The sequence below is a fragment of the Taeniopygia guttata genome, chromosome 3 (assembly GCF_048771995.1).
Source record: "Taeniopygia guttata chromosome 3, bTaeGut7.mat, whole genome shotgun sequence".
NCBI lineage: Eukaryota > Metazoa > Chordata > Aves > Passeriformes > Estrildidae > Taeniopygia > Taeniopygia guttata.
This window is the reverse complement of record NC_133027.1, coordinates 7,182,708-7,198,162: the sequence shown is the minus strand read 5'-3', so window position 1 is coordinate 7,198,162 and position 15,455 is coordinate 7,182,708. Positions and strand designations below refer to the sequence as shown.

Genomic DNA, 15,455 nt, shown 5'->3' with positions numbered 1-15,455 from the left:
CTCAAACTGTCTAACAGCATTAGGAGGCCCCACAGAATGAGAACTTGAAGTCAGTACTGCTGGATTTACGGAATCTCTGTGCTATCTCCTGACACTAACATTAACTGAATACATCAGGAATGGGGCAAATTTTTAGGGATATGGGAAACAGGAAAATCTTAGAAATGAAACTTGGGAAACCAAATCTACCTGCTATGTTTGTCATGCAATTAGTCAAGGAGCCGGCTCATGAAGTTGTCTCTGAATAGCAGAAGAATCAAATGAGAACCAGAAGACAGAGGAAAATATGTTGTATTGATCTTTACAAATGAGCAGTGGTCATTAAAAGAGTTAGAAACTATCTGAAAGATTTGGCTTCCATGTCTAGTGAAGGAGTCTAAACAAGGAAGGAAGAAGAATTTGCTGTGCCATGCATTCACATGGAGCCCTATGTGTATTAGATAACCCTCAAGAGAGTTGTCAAAATGGAATGTAAATGATGGAAAAAAGAGGGGGTGAATTTTGTTGTCATGGAATACTGGAGAAAAGACTAAACAAGTCTTTCTTTACTTTTTAAAGACAAAGTAAATCTGTAAGCAGTTAAAGCAAACCTCATCCCTGGTGAAGAAGAGTTTATTAAATTTTCTGTGTGACTCAGAGCACACTTTAATTATCAGTTTGATTCCTTTAGTGGCATGTAGGAAGGATGTTGACTTCACCATTGAAAAGGAACATGGATGACACACACATAGATTTGTAGGAAGGAAATCCAGACAAAACTTAGCTTGATCCAACTGCAGGCCAAGTAGATGAAAAGAATACGGTCATTTAATCTGTATAAATAAGATGTCTATTCATGTGCTGAGGCAATTAATGTATTGTTTCATGAAGACTGAGCTGAAAATTTAATTTAAATTGACTGGAGATGAGGATTATAAAGCAGACTGAAAACAGGCTGGAGGCACCAGAAACACATAGTGATGAATAAATGCCAATTCTTGGTGGAAGATACCTCAGGGGACCAGAAAGGAACAATGTTAGACTGTTTTTGTTTAAGATCCATATTAATGGTTTGGAATGAGGGTTGGATATGGTAGGTCTTTGTGAGATGGTGCTCATCTTGGGAGAGATCATGCTTTCCAAAGCACTTGTACTAATAACTTTTGATGTGGCAAACTTTGGATGAATCAAAATCACAGAAAATGGTGCCAAAAAGTTCCGTCTGGGGACCTTACCCAGAGTCCCAATGTCCCAGATGTTACCCATCTACCTGTCTGTGGATACTTTCCACAGAAATTTCAGTCATGTGGTTCACCATTTAGAGCAAACAAATTCTCTTAGTTTCCATTAGAGTTCAACCTCTCCCATTTATTTATCTAATGTTTGTCCGACTTTGCCTACACTGGATTCTCCATACCAGAGCCTCCTGTCTGACCCCATGGACATGTTGTTTCACTGTCCTGGATTTTGAACACATATTGTGATTCTAGCAAGAATCTTGATACTAATAAATATTTCAGACACAGGGCTGGTGACGCAATAGGGACCTCTCTTTTCTTTCTTTACTAAATTTACTGCTCTCCAGCCTGTTTCCAGAGGCCTGGGAATTACTCAGTGAAAGCTGAACTTCAGGGTTGTCCCTTTGGAATTATCATCATTGCTTTGAGATGGAGATTCAGTCCCTGGAATCACCAGGCCACTGTTACCTCTGGTGTTCAGCTACCATGCTGAGGGGAGAAGGGCATGGTGCTGGCTGAGAAAAGGGGTGGGCAATGCAGCTGGACTTGCTCTGCACATCTGGGCGAAGGAGCTGGGCAGGTAACCCTGTTCCATATCTGGAAAGAAGTGCAGGGAAGGAGCTAAAGGGAATGCAGAGCAATTTTCCCATCATTTTGCAATTAATTCCCTAGCACTGTCCAGCACTAGCTGTAAGGTTCTGTTTTTATTTGTTCATAAGACATTGCTGTGCTACTCCAGAAGTCCTTCACCCCAGTGTGTGTCTTCTACAAGGCTCAGGAAGAAATGCAGTGAGGTTGTCTGGGCTGGACCAGTTCTGCAAGGCTGGTTCATATTCATGCTGTGAACTCCCTAGGGCAGGGAACGTCCTAATGGGTTTCATTTACAGAGAGGAGTTGCTCAGGCAGGGGGTATAGCTCAGTGGTAGAGCATTTGACTGCAGATCAAGAGGTCCCTGGTTCAACTCCAGGTGCCCCCTCAGGTGCTGCTTTTTAGGTCAGATATTAGAAAAACAATTTTTTTTTGTGAGGGTGGTGAGGAACCGGAACAGGTTCTCCAGAGAAGCTGTGAATGCCCCATGTCTGGAAGTGCTCAAGGCCAGGTTGGATGGGGCATGGGCAGCCTTGTCTAGTGAAATGTGTCCCTGTCCATGGCAGGGGATTGGAATAAGAAGATCTTTAGAGTCTCTTCCAACCCAAACAATTCTTATGATTTTATGATTTTTTGTGGTTTTAAGGAAACACATGCAGTGCTTAGACACTGAGTAGCAGGATTGAGATTGTGAAGGAAATTAAAGCATGCACAACCAAAGGGATGAGCCACAGCCAAAAAGCAAGTAAAGATGGAGAGAAGGAGTACGTGTTAACCACAGGAGCACATTTACTTCAGCCCCTGTAAGAATCTCCATTTTCTCTGCATAGTCTTCTGGTTTGGGTACAGATACTGCAATCTTAGGGTCACAAATGCCAAATTTCCCTCGTCTTCTCCAGTGCTTGGCTGAAGGAAACATTCCTCACATATTCCTGTGCTTAAGTGAACATTGGTTTGGGTTTTGAGTGGGAGGGATGACTAAGGACTAAGAATTAATTGCTTGATTCATTCTCTGATTATTCTTTACAAGTATTAGGAAAGGTGTTATTATCTACTGAAAGATCACTATTTTAATTGTGCTTTGATGAAAAGAGAAAACAAGGCAATCAGTTACTCAATGTGGTCCATTAGTAGAGTATTAAAGACAAATGCAGAATCCCATGAAACTTTTCTCAAAGATGACATTTATTAGGTCATAAAATAACCTCCCACAGAAGCATTTGAAGCCCTGTCACTTAATGGATAAATTACTGAGGCCAAGAGGTCATAAGACCTCCCTAAATTAATTGCTGCTTGAACTGGAGTGAAAATTTTAAAAAGTTGATTTGAAGATTCCCAGTGACTGTAAGTATCCCACAACCCTTGCAAAATTGTCAAAGAAGCCAGATTTATGTCTATTCTGAATGTCTAGATTTCACTTATACCTACTGGCCACTATGAGATGTTTTAAGGTTGAAGAAACTTCAGTTCTCTCTTTGAATACTTTGAGTCTGTGATTAAGAAACCTCTCAGCCTTTTCTTTGTAAAATTAAAGAGGTAAATCTTCTCATGCCTTTCTCCATAATGAGGTTTCCCAATTCTTTATTAATTCTTGTGTCTTTTCCCTCAATTATTTTAGTTCCTCAATACCTGCAGCCTTTAGAATAGGTTCTGAATACCAGCAGCAGTTGCACCAATGCCAGGCTGGGTTTTTATAAAATTTCTTCGCTGCTTCTACTTGGTATTACATCTCTAGTACACACATTATGCTGCTGAAGATGTCTGTGTTACACCACTTAGATTCTATCACTTTCTAGGCTTTTTCCAGTTTGCTTCTGGCCTCCTTTCTCATGCCTGAGAAACAAGTTCTCCATTGCTTAATCTTATATTCAGGACTTTACTGAAATTCGTACTGTTGGCTTGTGTGCAGTTTCCTGAATTCCTCTCTGGATTGGTTTTCTTTATTGTCCTCTGTATTCCATGCTGCTTCCCAAAATTCCACAAACTTACTAAATAATAGTCTAACCTTTTCTTCTGTGTCACCAATAAGAACACTAAATAACAACTGGTAAGACAACATCTATAGGGGGCTGAAAGTTCACTTGCTGAGTGAACGTTTGCCATTTACTATTTAATTCAGAAAGCTATCAGCTGGTCTCCAATTAACATACACTGTACTATGTTTATTTTAAACCAGACAAGTACATTACTCAAGAATTCAAATTTGGTGCTCTTCAAAAGCCCATTGCCTCAACACTATTACTTTTATCAAGCTCATTTGTAGGCTCATCAAAAAGCGAGACTGGATTAATTAATAAGACTCCTTTTCCATTACACGTTGTTAATGTATATTAATTATTTGTTGAGTCCTGTCACAGTTGTTCTGTGATTTTGCCCGTGATTGATGTGCTACAGACAAGCTGAGGATGATAGGTCTAATTACCCCTTTTTAATGTGTGTGGTGCATGGAGAGCATCTACTTATTTACCTCCTAAAATCTTCTTCAAGTTTCAGGGAAGCATTGTGTTGCAGTGAGTTGTACACATACATAACAAGCAGCTACTGGATTTCACTAAGGGATTTTAATTTTTAATACCATTCTGAATGTGTCTGTTGGTTTTTATTATTGTATCATGCTCCCTTCTGAGTAGCTAGCTGTTTGCATTTGAAATCTCTTGGGTATGTGCTTCTTGAGAAAAAAAGACAGGAGCAATCTTTGGAAAGATCACCTGACCTGGTCTGAACTCAACTATGTTATTTTCCATTCTTTTCCTGCACCCATCAGATGAGCATGGGAACATCTTCTGGTAGTGCATTAGGCAATATGATCATACATCTTTCAACTATTGTTTTCATAGCCTCTCCTCTGGGGAAGAGTGTTTGAACTGCAGCATATTATTTTCTTAGGATTTTAAGGCAGTTTGACTTTTGTGAAATGTGTATCCTCTTACATATTTTAGAATCACAGCATCATTAAGGTTGGAAAAGACCTTTCTGATCATTAAGTCCAACCATTAACCCGGCACTGCCAAGCCCACCACTAAACCATGTCACTCAAAGCCACATCACATCTTCTAAATATCTCCAGGGATGGAGATTCCACTGATGCCCTGGGCAGCCTCTTCCAATGCTGGGCAGCCCTTTCAGTGAAGACATTTTTCCTACTATTCAATCTAAACCTCCACTAGTGCAACCTGAAGCCATTTCCTCCTGTCCTATCACTTGTTACCTGGGAGAAGAGACTCATCCCCAGCTCACTACAACCTCCTTGCAAGTACCTCTGCCTTTTCCTCATTCTTTTTTTATTATGTTTTCCTCTGCTTCCAGTAAAGAATGGAGATTCTTGACCCTTCTTTGGTTGGAAATATACTTATAGAAACATTTTTTACTGTTTTTTACAGCAGTAGCTGCACTTTTATTTCACATGACAGATGCAAAAGAATTGAACCATGTACCTTTAGTGGAAGGGAATTGGATTTGAAGTAGTCTGCAGTTCCCAAAGTTTCCTATTTTTGAAACTGCAGTACAGTTTCCCTTTGCACATCCAGGTCTGTGATTATTTCCAGTTTGCTACTCAGGATCCATCCTGGTTTGGGAAAGCCTGTTCCTGCCCTGTAGGGAGTAAACACTTGCCTTGCTGAGGGTCAAGTCTGCACTTTCTATAACCTCTATTAAAATGAGAAAGCATCAGCAGTGCAAAGCAAGAGAGAGGAAGAATTTAATCACTCCTCTCTCTGTTCCTACCTTTTTAATTTTCAAGAACAGGATCCTTGATCTCCTTTTTCTTCTATAGCACATGGGACACACTCATGGCTAAGTATTTACTGAATGGATTTGGATTTGGGAACAAATATTCAGAATTAAGAACGTGGAGAATTTGGAGGTTCTCCAGGGAGTTTTGCACCTTGATTTAAATAATTGTACATTGCAAAATTATGTCACTTTCATCAACTTAGTGCAGCAAAGATGGTGTTGGTATCTGTGGTACAAACTGACTGAAAATCCATTCTGCTGTTAATAAATGGTGTCTGCAAACACAGTGGCATTTTGCTGTTCTTAAGTATTTGCCTGCTTTTGGCTGTGCTGTGGAAAAATAATGCCTGCTGGAGTGTTTCTGCCTCTGCCTGTCTTCTGATTGTGACCCGACATGAACTCGTTTATGTAATGCTCCTAGCAGCCGTGCTGCTGCTGGAGACAGGGCTGTTCCTGTGACCAGAGGTAGCTCCACATCCAATTTTAAAGGTTTTTTTGAGCCATTTGACTTAACAAATGTGATGCCAGGAAGGAGAAGGTTTCTTCCTGGGCATATCACTGGCACTGGAAGCCAGGAGTGTTTTATCTTCAACTCCTGTGTCAGGCAAGCTTGTAGAGAAGGGCTGTGTTTGTTCTTTTGTCTTGTTCTCTGTTGTCAAAGTCTCCTTGTTTTCTTGTTCTGCAGTTCCTCCTCTCCAGCAGATAAGGGTGAATATTGCAGTGAGGTGATTCCTGTTTGATAGGTGTGGGTTGGGAAGATTTGATGCCTTAGCTCAGGGTGGTGGAGTTTCAATCAGCTGCCTTCACAGGAACTTGCTACAACAGTCCAAGGCTCTGTGGCTGACGTTTCATGGTTTGGTGTCATCATCTCTGCAGGAGTCAATTTCAATGTGACAAAATAAACAATATTTAGTTTCAGGCCAAGAATTTTCTTCATCATTTATGTTTGTGGAAGCCATGATTTCTTTAATGTAGCACAAATCTAACATATGCAGGGAATAGGTGCCCTCCAGATGTGCTTCCAGGCCTAAATCCAGGTCTAGAAATCCATACCATACTTCATTCAAGAGCAGCAGAAGAAGGGCCTGGATATCCCTTTATTTTTTTGAGCTGCCTCCATATTTCAAGAGCAGAGGCTTTGCAGCATGAAACTGTAATTTAAGGATATTCCTTTGCTAATTTCAAGCACTCAATTCTTTGAATTTTAAGAATTAAGTGCTCTCGGGGTGGAAGTGATCTCTCTCAGCTGAAGTCTCTTAAAATAATCTGCTGGTGATCAACTGTCTGTGACCAGATATCTGGCAAGAATCATGTGGCAAGAATCAGATCTGTAAGTCCAGCATACCCCCCTGAAAGGAGTTTAGACTGCCCCAGTGGAGTGTGTTCCCTGGGACAGCAATTCTGTCTCATTTCCATGCCACAGACTTATGGATCCATACACAGCAGACCTCAATGGGTACCGGGTATTCTGCTTGTTTTTTCTCAGATGCTAAAGCTCATATATAGGGCTTTACCCCCTTCTGTTTTCTCTCCTCATTGTCTTTTGTTCTTAATTTTCTTTCTTCTCCATTCCACTTTCTATATGGGTAAAATGACACATCTCAGCTTAGAATTTATGTTCACATGTACTTGTCTTCTGTTCATGCTCATGATGGCTTAGACAGCCTGAAGGGATATTCTGTAATTTAGTGTCCATTCATGTGTGTTTTCAGTACTTCCCATTAAACAGCAACATGCAGAAATGTTGGCAAGAACAGAGATAACAGAAATGCTGTCCCCACTATTCCATGGAGTACACAGCAGGAATTACAGGGACAAATTTGCCTAATTTTCTTCAGGGACATCTAATCACTTCAAAGGCACTCCCTTTGACTGCCCAGTTTTTTGATCTCCCTGTGAGCTGCTTCAACTTGGAATTGGGAGTGTTTGGGCAGATGATGTCAGAGACACTTCAGCTGTCATCCCAGCCAGGGAAGCTCTGAGAAGTGCCATAAAATTCAATTATATCCCTGTTTATATTCCCCATATCCCTAGTTTATATTCATAGAGAATACAGAATACAAAATGGTATGGACATGTTTGGGCTGGATCCACACAGTAAGACTGACACCCATGGAACCTCCAAGCTGATGTGCCTCTGGGTGGGGTCATCAGTTCAGCAGATGATGTACCTGCCATCATTTCACTGCATCTGGACCAAGCTGGTGCATCTCCCTACCAAATGCTGTCCTGCTGCATGACTTAGCAAAGCTTGGCAGGGCATCAGCCTGGAGACCTCTCCATGTTGTGACACAAAACAAATAAAAGCTATAGGGCAGCATCCAAATTTGTATTTCATTTGGGAGCATCCTCAAAGGCATTCGGTGCACTTCTGTCCTTTCTTTCTTAGGTGTCTTGTTATACCTCTGGCTCTCATGGCTTAAGGCAAATTTTGCCTTATTGGCAAGCTACCTCATTTTAATATCCTTTTTTTTTTTGAATTTGCAGAACATAAGCATCACTTTGGTTTGCTTCAGATGGCCAGGGCTGTATTCTACAGCATAAAAATCACTGGTAGAATGCAGGGAGTGGAACTGATTCATCAGTAATAGCATCTCAAATGCATTTATTTATTTCCTAAGTGCTCTGGAAAATGCTTTCCTTGAAAACCACAAACTGTGACACATGTGGATTGATTTTTGTGGTTTTTGCCAAATATAGAAAGCAACAACTCTGTATTTAGAGTGATTGGAGGCGTGGAGACCTTGCTGACACCTCTTTGACGTAGGATCATTCAAGCAGGATAAGGTCATACCAGAAAACTTGCAGGAATCTCAAAGCAGGATCTGACAAACCTTGCAAGATCAAAACCCTCAGTGTTCTGCATGCATTCTCCTTTCCAGCCTCTGGAGCCTATTTCCATAAAAAGAGGTTAAAGGAAGAAAGGTACTTTAAAGTTCCTCTTTGTAAATGAAATCATAATTGATGGAAAATTAAAGCAATTGATGTAATATAAACCTCCTGGTAACTGGAGAAGGTGCTAAAGAGGCTTCCCAGCAGTTATACATCAAGAAACATTCTTAATCTCCTAGATAATGTGGAAAATGAATGATATTTATTATCTACAAGTCTTCACAAGCTGAGGATGCAGTTTATAAAACTGTATTTGGCTCCCCCTCCTTTTCCTCCTTTATTGTAATCCTTCACCATGGATCATTTTACATCCAAACTCACCTTCATCTGTTATCATACTTTGGTGATTTATTGGCATCAAAAGGTTCTGATTAATAAATCTAGAAGGACATCCATCAGAGTAACTAAGAATGTGTGATCATTTCCTCTCAGGCTCTCATTAGCTGTGGCTGTCCTCCTGAGAGTTTTATCTTTGTCTTTCTATTTCCAGACTAAAGCACATGAGGCTTAAAAATAATATTTTTATGATTAATCTTTTGTTTCTCTTGCCTTTTAAAACCTTTGGTCAAGATGGAATATGATCTCCATGCTGTCAGCTGAAATAAGTAGAAACAACCCAAACTGTAGAAATACACTCTTAATGAATGAGCAGGCAAGTCAGAATAGTAGATGACTTGATTCAGCCTCCTTCATTCTAGATGGAAAATACAAAGCTCTACAGATAATCCTATGATCATATAAAATATTTGTGGGGTAGATAGGAATTACACTCAACAATGTCTTTTCCAAAAGAACTTCCTTATTCTTTATGTTGCTTTGATTTAAAATGACATGAGTTCTGGTGAAATACCCCTCTGGTATTTTCAGGTTGCTGTGCTTAGTGAAGTGGGAAAGGTTTTGTTTCAGAGTTTCTATACTAAGCTCTCTTTTTAATGAGGCACTCTTAGGTTAAAAATACCTTCTGAAAGCAACTTCCCACGTCTTTCCTGCATCAGTGACAGATTGGAGAAGAAAATGTGGAGTACGCCTGAAAGTGATAAGTTGAGGTTAGAGGTCTAGCCAAAGTCAAGTGCTAGGGAGTTTCAACTGTAGAGAGCTGATGCTTTGAATTATAATCAAGTGATTAATGTTTCTAATGCAAGTAGGTTTGGAAGTTACAAGGACTTGCAGCAACAGCTTGGATAAGAATGGTGAAACCTGCTTTTAGAGTTATTTTATTTATAGCACATTCATTAGGTTGGGCAAAATGGACAACATGTGCTTGTGTGGTTAATGATAAATCCATATGAGGACTGAACTAGTCTGCTGAGTTATGAGAAAGCCATTTGTAGGTCAGATTTTTCTGGAGAGAGACAGACTTGAGAGAAACAATTCCTTTCTGTTTGGGGGTAGTGGGGAACAGAGAGAGGGGAGAAGAAGAAGCTTTTCTCCTTTTGTAAAATACATAGGATGTTATGTTACATAAATGTTACAGATCTTCATTAGTTTTTAAAGGCCATTTGCCCCTGAAGTTTATGTAGCTGGCTTCATAAATGCCAAAAATATCATGGAGAAGAGCATATGCATGGAAAAGATTCAAATATATTTTTTTTAATAGCAGATAATCTAATGTTAACATATGAAAACTGCAAAAGCCAGAAAAGAATACATTTCTGAGGCATTATAATTTTTCTTGTGGGATTCAGGAAATCTAGAATGAAATTAAAGGTACTGAAAGAAAAAAATGTTATATAAGTCTATTCCTTCTGTTTTAATTCACCACACCTTAATCCTGCTGCTGTAAGCAGTTTAAGGTACTCTTTCAAACAGAAATAGTTTCCCCAGGTGAGAGTATAGTTAATAAACTCAGTATTTTGGCACATAGTTCATGTTATGGTTTTAGTTATAGATCTGCCAAAAGGATAAAAGAAGATTGGTTCTCTTCCTCTGTCCTTATTCAGGGTTGTGCAGGTCCTTCAGCCACAGGTCCCACTGGTTTCCACCAGAGACCATGATGTCATTTGGACTGAAAAAATAAAAAGTAAATAAAAGCAAGACAAGCAAAGACAAACAAGTAAAAGAAAACCCTTATAAATTCCCTTTATATAGCAGCCAAATATGTAAGTGTGCTATTTCACCCTAGAATCTCAATTTGCTTGTTGCACATCTTCACAAATAAACGGGCAAAACCTGTCCATTTGCAACAAGCCACTTCCTTTCTATACCTTTATTTCAAGGCAGAAATGGAAAAGTGATGTTCATTTTCAAAGAAACAAGTTGCCAAGTGAATATTCTCAAATGTGTACCCCTGCCTCTACTGGGTGTTGCTGCAGGTGCTATTTGTGAATGAGCTCAGATTATCAGAACACACTTTCAGAAAAGATGACTGATTATAGTGAGTATTTTTAGCAAGAGAAAATGGCACCTAGTTCAGAGATATTGAATTATATATATGTATATGTACAATAAAAACAAGTACAGGAAGCTTTTTCACCTTTCCTTTGAAAAGTCATTTATTACTCTCAGGACAGTCAGTTAATAAAATACATGGTGGCTTTCCCCCTCCCTTGACACCCTGTAATCCAGAGTGGATCCCTGCTGAGAAGATGTGCTTTAGTGCCACACAGCACCTTGGGCTCCAGTGGTAACTGCATGAAAACTTAATGGCCTGATCAGAGTTTACCTCATTTAGAGGCTACACAAGATGACTTGTTTCTGACATCAAAAGTTGTGACAACACTATTATAATATTTATTTTATGGATATGAAATAATCCATGTTTTGCTCTGACAGGTAAACACATATTTTATTTTTAAACCCCTTGGTAGACACAGAAAATTAGGTGCAGAGATTGTAATAATTAGCTAGGCTAATAATCCCTGGTGCAGGAGGGTCAGCTCCGGAGGGGATTCATCTCACCTGTGTTAAACTGTGTTTGGATAAAACAAATTATCCTCCACAAAGGCCAGTCTGTTAACTAGAGAGGGTCACTACAGATCTTTAGCTCAGATCTACCCTTGAGCTGTCTAAGCAGAGTGCAGATACATCCCACCTCATGGATTAAAACACTGGTTTTTGGAATAACAAGCAAGGCCCAAGTTCTAGGAATAGATGTGCTCCTTACCTTGGAGACCTTACAGACAAAAACCAGTGTGTGAAGTACAAGAAATAAGGATGCTAAAGCTGTGTGGAAAAGTTTGAGACTCACAGGGCAAGCCTGTATTTACCTAAGGCTTCAGGATGAAGAAAAAGTTTTGTAGGTCCTTTGTGTAACTTATCATTCTGAAATTAGCTATATTTAGTTTATTGTTTAAGTTAATTAAACAGCACCAGGGCCCTGCCACTGGAAAAACTTTTATGGTGTTAAATGTTATCACGGTCCCTGTTTATCCCGGGATGGGGTGCCAGCTCTATGGCATAGTGTGACCAGTAGCATGACTCAGAGATTGTTCCCACCAGGAAGTCTGCATGGGGCCATGCTTTTTTGGAGGTTAAGGGCATTTAACCCCCACTGTGCATGAGGCTGTGCCTGCTGGCCCTGGGACCAAAGACCAGCCCTGACCCTGTTTAGTTAATCTCTTCCTCTTCTCATTTTATTATTTGACCTCTTCACGATCAGATCCATGGGGAAGCAGCTATGGGGTGCTGGGCTTGATGCAGGGCTAACCTCACTTTGAAATAATGTGGTGCTATCTAATTCCCTTCTGCTGTTCTCTCTAATCTGTAAAGACCTCACAAATCTGATTTTGGCCTGGTTACCCTAATCTGCATCATGGGCTGCCCAATTCACTGACTTCAATGGGCCACACTGGACTGTGTCAGGATTTGGAGCTGATATTTGGTTTTTTGAGCTGGCTGAGCAAACAGATCTGCAAGGTCTCTTCTTGACAGTGCACTAGCTCTGATCTGAAAGGACACACAGCTTTAGACATCTGTTTTAAGGGCAGAACTATTCTGAGCTTATTTAAACTTGATACAAGGCTCTGTTTATATTTCTTTGATTAATTGAAAATAACCTCTCATTAGGGAAGTGACAACCGATACCGTACGATTGTGCTCAAGTCATTCACAGGAGTGAAAAAAATACACCAAAGGTTAGGCAGGTCAAAGCCCTTGTTTGGATCAAAGCATATGTTGAACACTGTATAAATGCCAAATCTGAAAGTATTTTGTGTTTAAGGTTGAAGTTTGGAGCAAAATGATACTATAACAATAAATCCCTAATTCAGTTTGTTAGGTCGCTACTGCATTCACAAAGGCACAGCAGAGAGGGATGCATCTGATGGAGCAACTGGATAGGAGTCCAAGTCTGTTAAAAATTTACAGTATAGGTGAGGTAATACCACATCCAGGTCTGGTAGGCACATTTGAAAAAGAACTTTAATGCAATGGAAACGTATCTTAAAAGAGTGACAGGCACGGTTTGTGGTTTGCCCATAAATCTGCCTTACCATGAGAGACTAAAAAAGCTCAGTTATTTTTATTTATTCAGGACAAGGTTATGAGATTACGTGTCTGTGGTTTTGTAAAGCTGAGGTTGCATGGCAAGGGAGCAGCAGGCTCCAGTTTCCACTCAGAGCTGCACGGCTTGGCTGCTTTCAACCAAAATATTGGAGGGTCCCCAGCTATGCCTAGGCTTGAAATATTCCTGCTGTTCTGGGGGTAAACTGAGGATGGGCTGTACCTTGGTGGGCTGCAGCCTGCTCTGTCCATGCCTGACCTGCAGCTTCCTGGAGAGACTGATGAGTGATGGCCAGGGTGGAGGGTGGAGAGTGAGGCCAGACAAATGCAGATCAGAAAGGCAGCCCTTCTTCTTGACAGGGTGATAGCCACGGAAATAACTTATCTGGGGTGGATTGTCCTTCTCTAAAAGCCTCTGGTTTGGGGGGGGATGTGTCCTTGCATGGTGTGCCATAGTTTGTAATGATTCATGTGTTGCTTTGGGATGCCATTGTGTGGCTTCAGCTATGCAGGTGGTCAGGCCAGGTGATGGAAATTATCAAATGAATGATCTCCTGGCCTTAAAATATTCCTATTAAATAGGAATATTTAAAAATTCTTGTTTTAGTGGGAATATTATATTCCTATAAAACTGATTGGTAAATGGAGATGTCTCAGTGAGGCATTTAGCCTCACTGATCTTTCTTGGCCTGAGAAAGGTCAATTTTTAGGAAGAAAATCTCTCACCACGTTCATATTTGTAGGCAGAATGGCTATGTTTATACTTGCTTTCCAGGGAAGAGTTAAATCTGCTCTTAGACCTGGGTTCCAACTGTTCCTACGGTTTACTGTATCTGGTAGGAAATCTTCCAGTAGGCTGAGGAGTGATACAGTTTCTTCCAAACAACCTTCTGTTCAATCTACAGTGACCTGATTGTGTGGGCACCTCATCCACCTTTCAGCTGTGGTGTGGGAACCAAATCAGGAAGGTGAGGACCCCTTAGGAATCCCCATGGGCTCCTGTCAAAGAGTTTATGGCACTGCCTACTGCAAGGGCAGGTGGGATTTGCAGAGCCCAAAGTCAGGCTAGGTCTGGGCTGCCTGAGAAGGATGCATTTTAGGTCTAAAGGATGCTTTAAAAACTGCAACCAAGTTCAATAGCTGCTGTGTCCTGGCACCCAGCATGTAGAGAGGTGTTCACAGAGTTTGCCTCGCTGGAAGGTTAGAGTGGATATTAGGAAAATAATCCAAATAGATTAGAAAAAATACTATTAGAAAATCAATTGGATTGGATATCAGGAAAAATTTCTTCACTGGAATGCTGGTCAGGAACAGCTTGCCCAGGGACATAGTGGAGTCACCATCCTTGGGAGTGTTCCAGAAATGTGTAGGTGTGATAGTTGGGGATACGGTTTAGTGGTGAGCATGTTGTTGTTAGTTGGATTTTGTGATTATATGATTCTGGGGTATCTATCCAACTTTGTTCAGTAAAGGCAGCTCCTGGAACATCCATCCAAAGGTTTGACTACACGCTCGGTGTGATTTTCTGCTCCTGCAGCCGTGCCACCGGCACTCTGGCGGGTGCCTGGGCTGCCGCTGTGCCGTGCCCGAGGCGTGCGGGGCCGTGCGGGGCCGTGCGCTCCTCTCCAGGCTGGCACAGCCCCAGGAGCCCCGGCCCGTCCTGTGCCCGGGGAGCAGCGGGCAGCGCTGCATTCCGGCCCTGCAGCTGCACGGGATGCAGGGGCACCTCGCTCCTGCCTGCTGCCCTCAGGCACACGCTGGAGCGTCCCGGAGCTTAGAAAAGCCAGGAAACTGCTGAAAATGGCATTTTGCTCTTAGCGTCTAGCATCATCGCACCACTCCGGCTCAAGTAAATAAACTCTGATGGGAATCCCGCCCCTACCCCCTTCGTTCTTTGCTTTAATAAAACTTGTCACAGTGATTTTTTTTTTCCAGTCAGCAGATTTTTACGCTGGTTAATGAGGGGGAAAATTTTCTCTTCCCCCCCACCCGCCCCCAGTTGCCTCCCCTCTCTTTCATGTCAGGGGTCAAGTTTGGATTGGAGCCTGGTGAAGTTTCTGTGTCATTTCCTGTTGCTGCCCTCCCCGACACTCGCTCCGCGCTCCAGCCCTCCCGCGGACGCGCAGGGCGTCCCCGCTCCCGGCGGCGGCTTCGGGAGGATGTGACAGCGCTGGGCGCTCCCCACGCTCCCGCCCGGCAGCCGCATTCCTGCTCCTGCTGCCCCCGCGGGCTCAGCTCCCAGCCCGCTGCCGGGAGCGCCGAGGACCGAACCCTGGAACAACTTTCTCCTCTGCACGCCGCTGGCTGCGCGTCCCGGGCTGCGGGGAACCTGAGGCGGTGAGGGCGAACCCATCCTTCTCCCGCAAACTTGGCAGGTCCGTGCAGGTGCGGGGGGCGAGGCGGCCCGGGGATGCCGGTGCTGCGCGTTTGGGTGGGCGAGGGGCTGCGGGGGGACGGGGAGGGGACAGGAGCCCCGCGAGAGACTCACTCCGTAGGACAGCTCAGCTGCGGGCTGGCATTGGTGCTGTTGTGCTGGTGGCTTGATGTGACTGATGGAAAAAAGGCTGTTTAACAGAGCAGGAGAG

The 15,455-nt window shown here is 42.2% G+C and overlaps 1 protein-coding gene and 1 non-coding gene across 6 annotated transcripts in view; both read left to right on the top strand.

Moving 5' to 3' along the window:
- Positions 1-15,455, top strand: part of EVA1A (eva-1 homolog A, regulator of programmed cell death) — a 200,367-nt gene that overhangs the window by 120,318 nt on the left and 64,594 nt on the right. Inside the window, exon 1 of one of the 5 annotated variants that reach the window (XM_072926309.1) lies at positions 14,905-15,245. The exons of 2 other annotated variants lie outside the window; for them this stretch is intronic. The gene's annotated coding sequence lies outside the window, so the exon portion shown is untranslated. Of the gene's footprint in view, positions 1-14,904; positions 15,246-15,455 lie in introns of those variants that run through there. 2 more of the 5 variants (XM_072926311.1, XM_072926310.1) reach the window with 2 other exon arrangements.
- TRNAC-GCA (transfer RNA cysteine (anticodon GCA)) lies at positions 2,123-2,194 on the top strand. Its single transcript has one exon. It is a non-coding gene; the product is annotated as a tRNA-Cys (tRNA).